Genomic DNA, 10,366 nt, shown 5'->3' with positions numbered 1-10,366 from the left:
CACCTGTTTTTCACCATCTGAACGGGTGGCTATTTTGCTCACCAGTTTTCTAAAGCTGAACTGCGATTGTTTTTGACTTGAGACCTGGCAACTGTGATGTCATTTTTAGTCGGCAGCGAGTGGCAATATGGTTGCCCCCCTGTGATGGATAAGAACGAGTGAATTTTGTTACTTATCTTATTCCAAGGACGCAATATTAATAAGAATGATGTATTTCGGCTCCTGTGGGCATATATAACATATTTTAAAGAAAATGTTGGGTTGAGTTACCCTTTAATAGGAGTGGAGCGCACTCTTGCTCTCTGAACATGCCTACTCACAGAGTAGTGCTACTTTGCTGGAGCACATCCTCGCACTCTGGGCAGTAGTCATGGACACCCTGAACTGGTTGTCACCAAATCGCGGGACACACATAGACGAATAACCATTAACACTCAAACCTACAGACAATTTATAGTCGTCAGTCGGCCTACCATGCACGTCTATTCAACATTGGAGAACATTGGAATACCAGGAGGAAACCCAGGCAGGCATGGGGAGAACATGCGAGCTCCACTCAGAAAGTCCGTAGCCGAAATCGGACCCACAACCTTTGCATTGTAAGGCAAACATGCTAACCAGTGCTCCACCATGCTGCCAAATAAAAAGTTTTACTGGGTTAATTGTAGTACATACTGTTGGGTTGACAACATTTATCTGAAATCAATCTCAGAGGCGGTAGGTCTTTTTGGCTTAGCGTTTTCTTCTGCGCAGAAGGGCGCACCCCAAACACACGCAACAAGTGTGGCTGAGATCTGCGCTCTGCTCGAATTTAGCCGTGCCTTTTATTGAGAGAGAAACAAAGGGGCAAGTGTACATGATCGGGTAGGTTCCCAGGCAGGAAGTACATTCCATAGTTATCTCATTACCACAGAACAAATGGGATACTCTTATGGACGGAGCAGTATGGACGTCTCATGACTATTAGCTTAACAAAGACCTAGTCTTAGTGGCCCTGGGAATACATCCCTGTGCCGTACTCATGACTTCAACTTAAATAAGACCTCTGTCTGCTTCACCCATCCCATGACAATCATGATCTGAACATGTCTAGCTAACTATGGGGCTTATTGTATAGCGCGGCTAATGACTCCAGTCATTAGCCGGCCATATGCCCCCAAGTCATTTTCACAAGGCTAGATGGTCACATACTGCGGAGAATCTTGCACACAAAAGCAGATACATAGAATCCAATGATAAAAAAGTATATCATTTCCAACACATACCGTAATTTCCGGTGTACAAGCCGCGACTTTTTTCCAAAATTTTGAACCCTGCGGCTTATAGTCAGGTGCGTCTTATATAAGATTTTTTTCGTGATTTTTGTGATGACTTGATCACTTTTACTCTTAACACTATTATATACAGTAAAAGCTACAAAACAAACTGACAAATAAGTCGTTTTCAAATCAGACGAGTAAAAACTGGTCAAATATTTTTTTAAAAAGATATTACAAGTGAAGACAATTTGCAATTCTAGTAATGACACATAAATTTGATGCACAATTTGTCTTCGCGGGCCACATAGAATGATGTGGCGGGCCGTATCTGGCCCCCGGGCCTTGAGTTTGACACCTGTGCATTAAACCAATGATTCAACATATACTGTAATTCTACAACAGACCACAAGTAGATACACTTTCACACTTATTTTTCTGTTTCATTTTAACTTGTGTGTAGCCCTTTGGCACTTTTAGCCTTTGTACCCGCTAAACAACATATTTTTGTACATTCTTTTAAACTGGTGGATATTTGGACTTTGCTTGAGTTCCTCACTTAGATTGTTCCATAGTTTGACCCCAGTTATAGTGATGCAAAAACCTTTTAAGGTTGTTCTTATGTTTAAGATTTTGAAGTTGTGATTCCCCCTTAACTTATAACCTCCCTCCCGATTCCTAAATAAGTTTTGGATATTTTCTGGTAGTTGTTTTGCTTACTTGCTATACATGATGATTGCTGTTTGGTAAGATACTATGTCAGTGGATTTCAATAGTTTGGATTGTATGAAAAGTGGATTTGTGTGTTCCAAGTAGTTGACTTTATGAATAGTCCTTATTGCTCTTTTCTGCAGAATGATAAGTGGCTGTAGTGAAGTTTTATAAGTATTCCCCCAAACCTCAGCACAGGGCAAGACAAGAGAACAATAAAGTGTACGAAGTGAATGATAATCCAGTAATTCTTTTGCTTTGTATATGACTGCCATGCTTCTTGAAATTTTAGACTTTACGTTTTTGATGTGTGGCCGCAACGGATGCTAACTGCCGTCAACCGTCATACCATCAGAGAAGAAGAAGGGGTGGCCTGTCCTTTTCGTCGTCCTTTTGTCGGTTACGGTGAGTCTCTGCGTTGCTCTCTTTCTGGAACCGCCTTAAACGAGCACATGCGGTGATATTACCGTGTATTTTACCGACGTTTATCGTCGTTAAACAGATAGCGTTACTGTGTGTGTTTGTTTAGAGGACAAAAAGTTAAAATGCAGTTTAATTGGCAGTTTCCACGCCGGTACGCGTGGACGTTCCACATGTTAGTTGCTATGCTAAGAGTCTTCTGGTCAGTTTTACACCCCCACGCATTGGCACGTTGCATTCCGCGAGATTGCGATTTAGCCGAGAAAGGGGTTGGGGTGGCACGGTGACGCACTAGTTAGCACGTCCGTCTCGCAGTGCAGACGTTCTGGGTTTAATTCTGGCTTTAACGGTTCGACTCGCTTCCAGGTAACACTGCGATCAAGCCAGTCGCACGGGAAGCGTGCCCATATTATAGGCTTTACGTTAAAAGAGAGCGAAGGAAAAGCAGGGCAGTGCTATAGTATGTAAGCGCCGGTATAGAGAGCGAAGGGAAAGCATTGCATTACGATAGCATGTAAATGCCGTTAAAGAGATCGAAGGGAAAGCATAGTGTGATAACATGTAAACGCGTCCGTTTTTTTTCCAAATGATAAATGTGTAAATCTCATCCGTGTATATCAAATTAACAAATTCTTAAAAAAATCTGAGGAGCATTCAACATGGGACTATCATCCTGCAATTTTTGCGGTCAAAACGTTACATGACCTGTGAGCTATTGAGTTAAAATGCTCATTTACAGTAATAAATCGGATAAAATAATAAGCATTCAACTGAAAATATGTATATCTCAACCAGGCCATGTGGGACGACCATCCTGCAATATCACGGGCCATTAGGTCACATGACTCAGGAGCTATTGAGGAAAAATGCAAATATTTACAGTTATAAATTCATTTAAAATATTTGAAGCATTGGAATAAAGTTCTAAGTGGTGTATCACAACCAGCCCATGTGGGACTATCATCCAACAGTTTGGGGTCAATAGGTCACATGATCTGGGAGCTATTGAGGTAAAATTCTATTTCCAGTAATAAATTCAATTTTAAAACAAGCAGGCATTCAAATGAAATTCTAGGAGGTGTATCTCAACCAGCCCATTTGGGACTATCGTCCTCCACTGTTTTGGGTCAATAGGTAACATGACCTGGAAGCTATTGAGCTAAAATTCTAATATTTACAGTAATAAATTCATTAAAAATATTTTAACCATTGGAATGAAATTCTAAGAGGCTGAATAGCTCCCAGGTCATGTGACCTATTGACTTCAAACTGAAGGATAATAGCCCCACATGGTCTGGTTGAGATGCACCTCTTAGAATTTCATTCCAAAGCTACGAATATTTTGAGTGAATTCATGACTGTAAATATTAGCGGTGTAGCTCAATAGCTCTCAGGTCATGTGACCTATTAACCCCCAACTGTGCAGGATGATAGTCCACATAGGCTGGTTGAGATACACCTCATAATATCATTCGAATGCTTCAAATATTTTTTGTGAATTTATGACTATAAATGTTAGCGCTTTAGCTCAATAGCTCCAGGTCATGTGACTTTTTGACCCCAAACTGTGAAGGATGATAGTTCCAAATAGGCTCTATGTGATGAATGCTTAAATTCTTTTCAATGAATTAATACTGTTAATAGCGTTTTTGCTCAATAGCTCCCAGGTCATGTGAGCCAATTATATTAAAACGCACTGCTGTGGCTATTTTGAATGTGTGCATCAAGATGGATGGATGAATGGAAGTATTGGAGTGTGTAGTGAAATTGTTGACATAAAATATTCTCTGCAGCTTTGCTTTGCAGACGACCTGCTAATCAACATGCAGAATGACGCTGGTGAATTTGTGGACCTCTACGTCCCTCGTAAATGGTGAGCAAATGTAATGGTTGTGGTACTTAAAATGCGCTTGTCGAACGTCAATCCTTGAAGGGGACAATGGTTGAGATATTTGGAGGCCAGGGTGGAAAGACTGGCTTCACACAATTGGCACACTGTCAACCCCCACGGACTAGCAATTTGCCCCGTTGACATATTTATGTGCGTGTGCCAGGGTTGTCACGATACTAGAATTTCAGTCGTCGGTACCAATACCTGTGATTTTCCACAATTCTCGATACTAATTTGTTATCATGGTAAAAAACAGAATCGACTTACTTTTAAAAAAACTAATCCATCTGCTATAGCCAGGAAGACTTGCGCACATACCTTCAACATGTGCCCAAACGTAATTTTCCAAGATGGCGGCGCCCTGTGAGGCTGCGGCCAAGCCGGCTCCCGATAAAAATGTGTGTTTTGTGTTAAATGTACCGTCCAAATCGTCTCCGAGAATCGCATACGACAGAAGTACACTATTGGGACTTAGAAGCAACAACTGCACAAAGGATATATCCGGAGTTAACTTTGCCATGGATCGCGAAACTATTCGCGGTCTTGGAATAATGTCCCGAGACAAAGGAACCTCTGAGGCAGCGGGCTCCCCCTCCCCCACCAGCCGACACTGGAAGCAGCTGAAGCGGCGGTGGAGTCTGAGCACACGCCGGAGGAGAAGGCGAGGTTCCCGAGCCGGCATCAAACACCGACTGAAGAGAAACCCTCACAAAACAGCACTTCCATCTATTCTCCTTTCAAACGTGCGGTCGTTGGAAAATAAAATGGACTATCTCAAGCTGGACTTAACTACAGAACGAAAGGTGAGAGAATGCAACGCGATCATCCTCACAGAGACGTGGCTTCACAACAACGTTCCGGACAGCGCCATTAAACTGGATGGGTTTACAACTTTCCGCGCGGACAGAAACCACACCAGCACGGGTAAATCTCGAGGAGGTGGTGTGTGGATTTACATTAACAACAACTGGTGTACAAACGCTGTAGTTACTACAAGTCACTGCTCAGAGAACATTGAGTTTTTAACCCTCAACTGCCGTCCATTCTACCTACCGCGTGAATTCAATACCGTCAACATCACAGCTGTTTACGTCCCCCCCAGCGCTAACACAAAGGACGCACTCTCCATACTGTACAAGTCTGTGAGTACACTACAGAACACACACCCGGACTTGGTCTGCATAATCGCTGGCGATTTCAACCAGGCCAAATTGAAAACAGTAATGCCACACTTCCACAAGTGTGTGAACTTTGCAACAAGGGGAGAAAACACACTTGACCAGGTCTACGCAAACATCAGACAGGCCTTCAGAGCCCTTCCCCACCCCCACCTGGGTTCATCAGACCATCTCTCTGTTATGCTAATTCCAGCCTACAGACCTCTGTTGACGAGAAGCAAACCAACTGTGAAGCAGATCAGGGCCTGGCCAGAGGGCTCCACAGCAGCTCTACAGGACTGTTTTGAACGCACAGACTGGTCTGTCTTCAGGGAGGCGGCCACCACCAACCAGGACGTCAACCTCACCGAATACACAGACTCTGTAACTGGATACATAACGAAGTGCATGGAAGATGTAACCGTCACCAAAGACATTACAGTGAGAGCAAATGAAAAACCCTGGTTCACCAGGGAGGTACGTGAGCTCCTGAGGGCACGCAACGCTGCTTTCAAGTCTGGGGACAAGGAGGCCCTCAAGACTGCTAGGGCCAACTTGCACCGGGGCGTGCATATGGTCAAAAAATCAACTCACACTTCACAGACACAAAAGACCCAAGACGCCTGTGGCAAGGCATCCAGTCAGTCACAGACTACAAACCATCCCCCCCACCGTGTGAGGACAACATAGACTTCCTCAACTCTCTCAACACCTTCTTCAGCCGGTTTGAAGAAAACAACACCACAACACCCACAAAACCCCCAGTACACCCAGACAGCACAACACTTCAACTGGACCCAGCGGACGTGAAGAGGACCCTACTCAAGGTGAACCCCAGGAAAGCTGCAGGTCCAGACAACATACCCGGGCGCGTGCTCAGAGACTGTGCAGACTCACTCACTGACGTCCTCACAGACATCTACAACACCTCTCTGAACCAAGTCATCATACCAGCAATTTTCAAAGCTACCACCATCGTACCACTACCCAAGAAGTCACCAGCATCATCACTGAATGACTACAGACCCATAGCACTCACTTCCATCATGATGAAGTACTTTGAGAGACTGGTGAAGGCCCACTTAACATCCACCCTCCCCACTACTCTGGACCCATACCAATTTGCCTACCGCCCCAAGCGCTCCACTGATGACGCCATAGCAACAGCACTCCACCTCTGCCTGGCCCATCTGGAGAACAAAAACAGTCACGCGCGGATGCTGTTCATTGACTCCAGCTCTGCGTTCAACACAGTCATCCCCCAACATCTGGTGAATAAGCTGAGTACAATAGGCGTCAGAACTTAACTGTGCAACTGGCTGCTGGACTTTCTAACGAACAGACCGCAGACAGTCAGAGTCGGAAACAACTCCTCAGCGACCACCGTCATAAACACCGGGGTGCCGCAAGGATGTGTGCTATCCCCCCTGCTGTTCACGCTGATGACCCACGACTGCTCTGCCAGATTTGAAACGAATCACATCATCAAATTTGCAGATGACACAACAGTGGTGGGCCTCATCAAAGACAACGATGACTCAGCATACAGAGAGGAGGTACAGCAACTCATCACCTGGTGTGATAGGAACAAGCACAAGCAGACTGAGTAACAGCTTCTTTCCTCAAGCCATCAGACTCATGAACACACTGAGGAAAACCACTTGAACATTCCAAAGTCACCATGCCACTTGGCACTTTACTCTTGCACCTTATATACAGTTATACACTTTTTCACTTTACTTCTATGACCACTGATTGTACTTCTGCTGCTGTGTATGTATGTGTGTGTGTGTGTGTGTGTGGGTCTGTATTGTCAATACTCTTATTACACACCGTGTGTGTGTGTGTGAATGTGAGAGAGAGTATTTTATTGTATAGTACTGCACATGTTTATAAGCATGTTAGTGTTTGAATGACTGCAATGTGTAAGTGTGCATTGTCTATGTTTATGTTGTGAATGAATATGTCAGAGAAAGAAATTGTAAATTCAGTATGAGTAAGTTAGCTGTGTGTGTGTTTGTGTTGTGTGTGTTGTGTGTATGTGTGTGTGAGAAAGAAAGAGATTTATGTCAATGTCTTATTTAAATGTTTTTAGTTAAACTGCACATTGGAGACTGGTCAAACGCAATTTCAAACTTCTGTGGTAACCCTGTTACATAGGATTTTTGACAATAAAGTAAACTTGAACTTGAACTTGAATCTGCTTCTCAACCTTCTGAAACGGATTGTGGTTGAAAACCGAGGTTTGACTGTATTTTTATTAATCAATGGAAACACTGTTTTTTAAATTATTATTTTTATTTTCTTTTTAAAAGCTCTGCGAGCAACCGGATCATCGGAGCCAAGGACCACGCTTCCGTGCAGATCAACATAGCAGAGGTAATCTTTTTCCAACTTACCGTATTTTTGGCACAATAAGGCACTTGGGGTTAAAAGGCACAATTGCAGGGTCTGTTTTGTATTTAATCCACACATAGAGCGCATTATCGGGCCTATTTATGGCATGACTTATGGTAAACAAAAAGTTATAGGACCAAGACACTGAGATTGGTTGTACTTTATTCTACTGTTTAACCATGTACTCTATGTACTCACATTATTGTTAATAGATATTTATATGCAAATCCGTCCAAGTCCATGACTTCTGTATCCAAATTAAACAATTGGGCAAGTTTGCCATGAAACATGCCAAGTTCCATATTGTCTTGTCGTCACGTTGCTCTTCTGCAATGATCCTGGCTTTCCAGAAAGCTCTAATTGTGCCTTGTAAGCAGTGTTCCGTCTAATTTTTCAAGTGACTGTGCAAACACACAAGCTCCCTGTGCACACTGTGGACCACTGTGTGCAACACCAGAATGAATGAATGAATGAACAAATAAATAAATAAATAAATAAATCTTGTCAATGAGAACTTTAACTTGCTCGGGGTCGGATTTTGTTTTGTGTGACAGCTCGTTCCTTTTCTGTCGATCTTTTGCGTTCTTTGCAATAACGTACCGATCCGCTCTCCCATCTTGAGTCTTTGTACAATTCCAACAGCTTTCAAATGACATTTCTGCTGAATGTGACGCGCGAGGTAGTCCAACTTCCATTTCTTCCGTATTTTTCCCTCCGTAAACTCGCCCGCCACTTTGGCTTCACTGCATGTTTTGCAGAGGAGACCTTTCTCATTCAAAAAGAGAAAATCTCACCCAGTTTCACTGTTTCCTCTTGTAGTTGCACACACTCCAACAGCCATCCAAACTTAAAAGAAGCATCTCTTATTTATTTTGGCTTGGCGAGTGGATGTGTCGCTGCTCATTCGTTTCGCCATGATTAGCTAATTTAGCATTTGCATCGCTTGACTCTGCCGCACTGCATGGATAGGCAGGACACATATGTGTCATACATATACTATGTAGCCTAAGTGAAACATATCATTGGCTGGACAACTGTCAATTACTGATTTACACTACAAAAAGGCACAGAAAGAAAATCATTCATCCACTTAATTAGATTAGAGTACGTCTAACAGTAGATCTTAATCAATCAGTTTATGCTGAATTGTATTTTGTGCGCAGCATGTAATTTCATGTGCGCCAAGACTGCACGACCAGTCCGCAATTGCGCAGCTTAGAGGGAACACTGCTCGTAAGCACGTCTCTTTGTCTATGCCAGGGTTCGGCAACCCAAAATGTTCAAAGGGCCATATTGGCCCAAAAAAAAACAAAAAACATACCTGTCTGGAGCCTTAAAAATCTAAAAGCCTTTTATAATGCAACATAGTGTCAATACATAAGTTGTATGCCTACTATTAAAATAATCTAAAGAAAAATAGTGGTGTCAATTTGATCACTTCTTCTTGCGGCCCATTAGAGTTCACGTACTTGCATAGCAGCGGTGTCTGTTCGATATCGGTCGCGTCACTCGACTCACCCATCACAGGCAATTGAAAAAGCTGTAGCTGAATTGATGTCCTTGAGCTTGAAAGACTGCATCCATGCGGTTCGACAATGATTCATATTGATGAAATCATCAGGAAAGAATGCAGTCTTGCGTGCCTCTCAAGAGTTCAAGATTTTTTGGTTTTGTCTTCCAAGCGTCCGCCATCATTCTACCCCAAACATGCTCAATGATGTTCGTGTCTGGTGACTGGGCTGGCCAGTACTGGAGCACCTTGATCTAGAACAAGGGCGTTCTATTCAGCCTACTCATACCCCCACTCTGTTTCTCTTAATAAATATGCCCTTGCAGGAAGGAGGGTTCAGACTTCATTCCTTCAATGGGTGAAATCTCCACCTGCAGGTGTCTAAAAGAACTTGCTTGTCTCCCGTGGTGTTCTTGCAAAATAAGTGTGAGTGAGCAAATCTCTAACACCAATCATAAAAGGTGTTAGAGTTGTGCTCACTCTAACTTATTTTGCAAGAACCACACGGGAGACAAGCAAGTCCTTTTAGACACCTGCAGGTGGAGAGTTCACTCGCTCAGGAATGAAGTCTGAAAACCCTCCCAACTGCAAGGACATATTTATTAAGAGTGGGGGCTGGTGTAGACTGAATAGGAAGCCCAAAACATATCAGGGGGAACTTTTACGACCTTGTGTAGGATGAGACAAGGTAGGTTATTTATTACCGGTTGCATTCCAACATAATCATCCGATAAGGATAATCTGAAAAACCCTAACAATTGGGAAGAGGTAGCTAATATTTCTTGACATTTTAGTATGTTGATATTGCCTTCTAACTTGCAAAGGTTTTGCTAGGATTGGGTGTATTGTATGACAAGCCGACAAAACTTGTTTTGCCAAACTCTGACCTTTCTGTGTTCATTAAAAGATCAATATTTCTGCAGTGAAGCAAATTTATTTTCATACATTACACCTCATTTGGGTGAGTCAAAGTCAGGTTATAAGCCATTGTTTCTACAACATGGACAAGCGACAGAACTTCTGT

The 10,366-nt window shown here is 43.0% G+C and overlaps 1 non-coding gene across 1 annotated transcript; it reads left to right on the top strand.

Moving 5' to 3' along the window:
* Positions 1–1,867: 1,867 nt before the first annotated feature.
* Positions 1,868–8,954, top strand: LOC125992652 (uncharacterized). The gene is made up of 2 exons (XR_011086258.1): positions 1,868–4,260; positions 7,751–8,954. It is a non-coding gene; the product is annotated as an uncharacterized protein (transcript).
* The last annotated feature ends 1,412 nt before the right edge of the window (positions 8,955–10,366 follow it).

Source organism: Syngnathus scovelli, unplaced genomic scaffold (assembly GCF_024217435.2).
Source record: "Syngnathus scovelli strain Florida unplaced genomic scaffold, RoL_Ssco_1.2 HiC_scaffold_23, whole genome shotgun sequence".
In the NCBI taxonomy this organism is placed as follows: Eukaryota; Metazoa; Chordata; class Actinopteri; order Syngnathiformes; family Syngnathidae; genus Syngnathus; species Syngnathus scovelli.
This window is presented reverse-complemented; position numbering and strand designations above follow the sequence as displayed.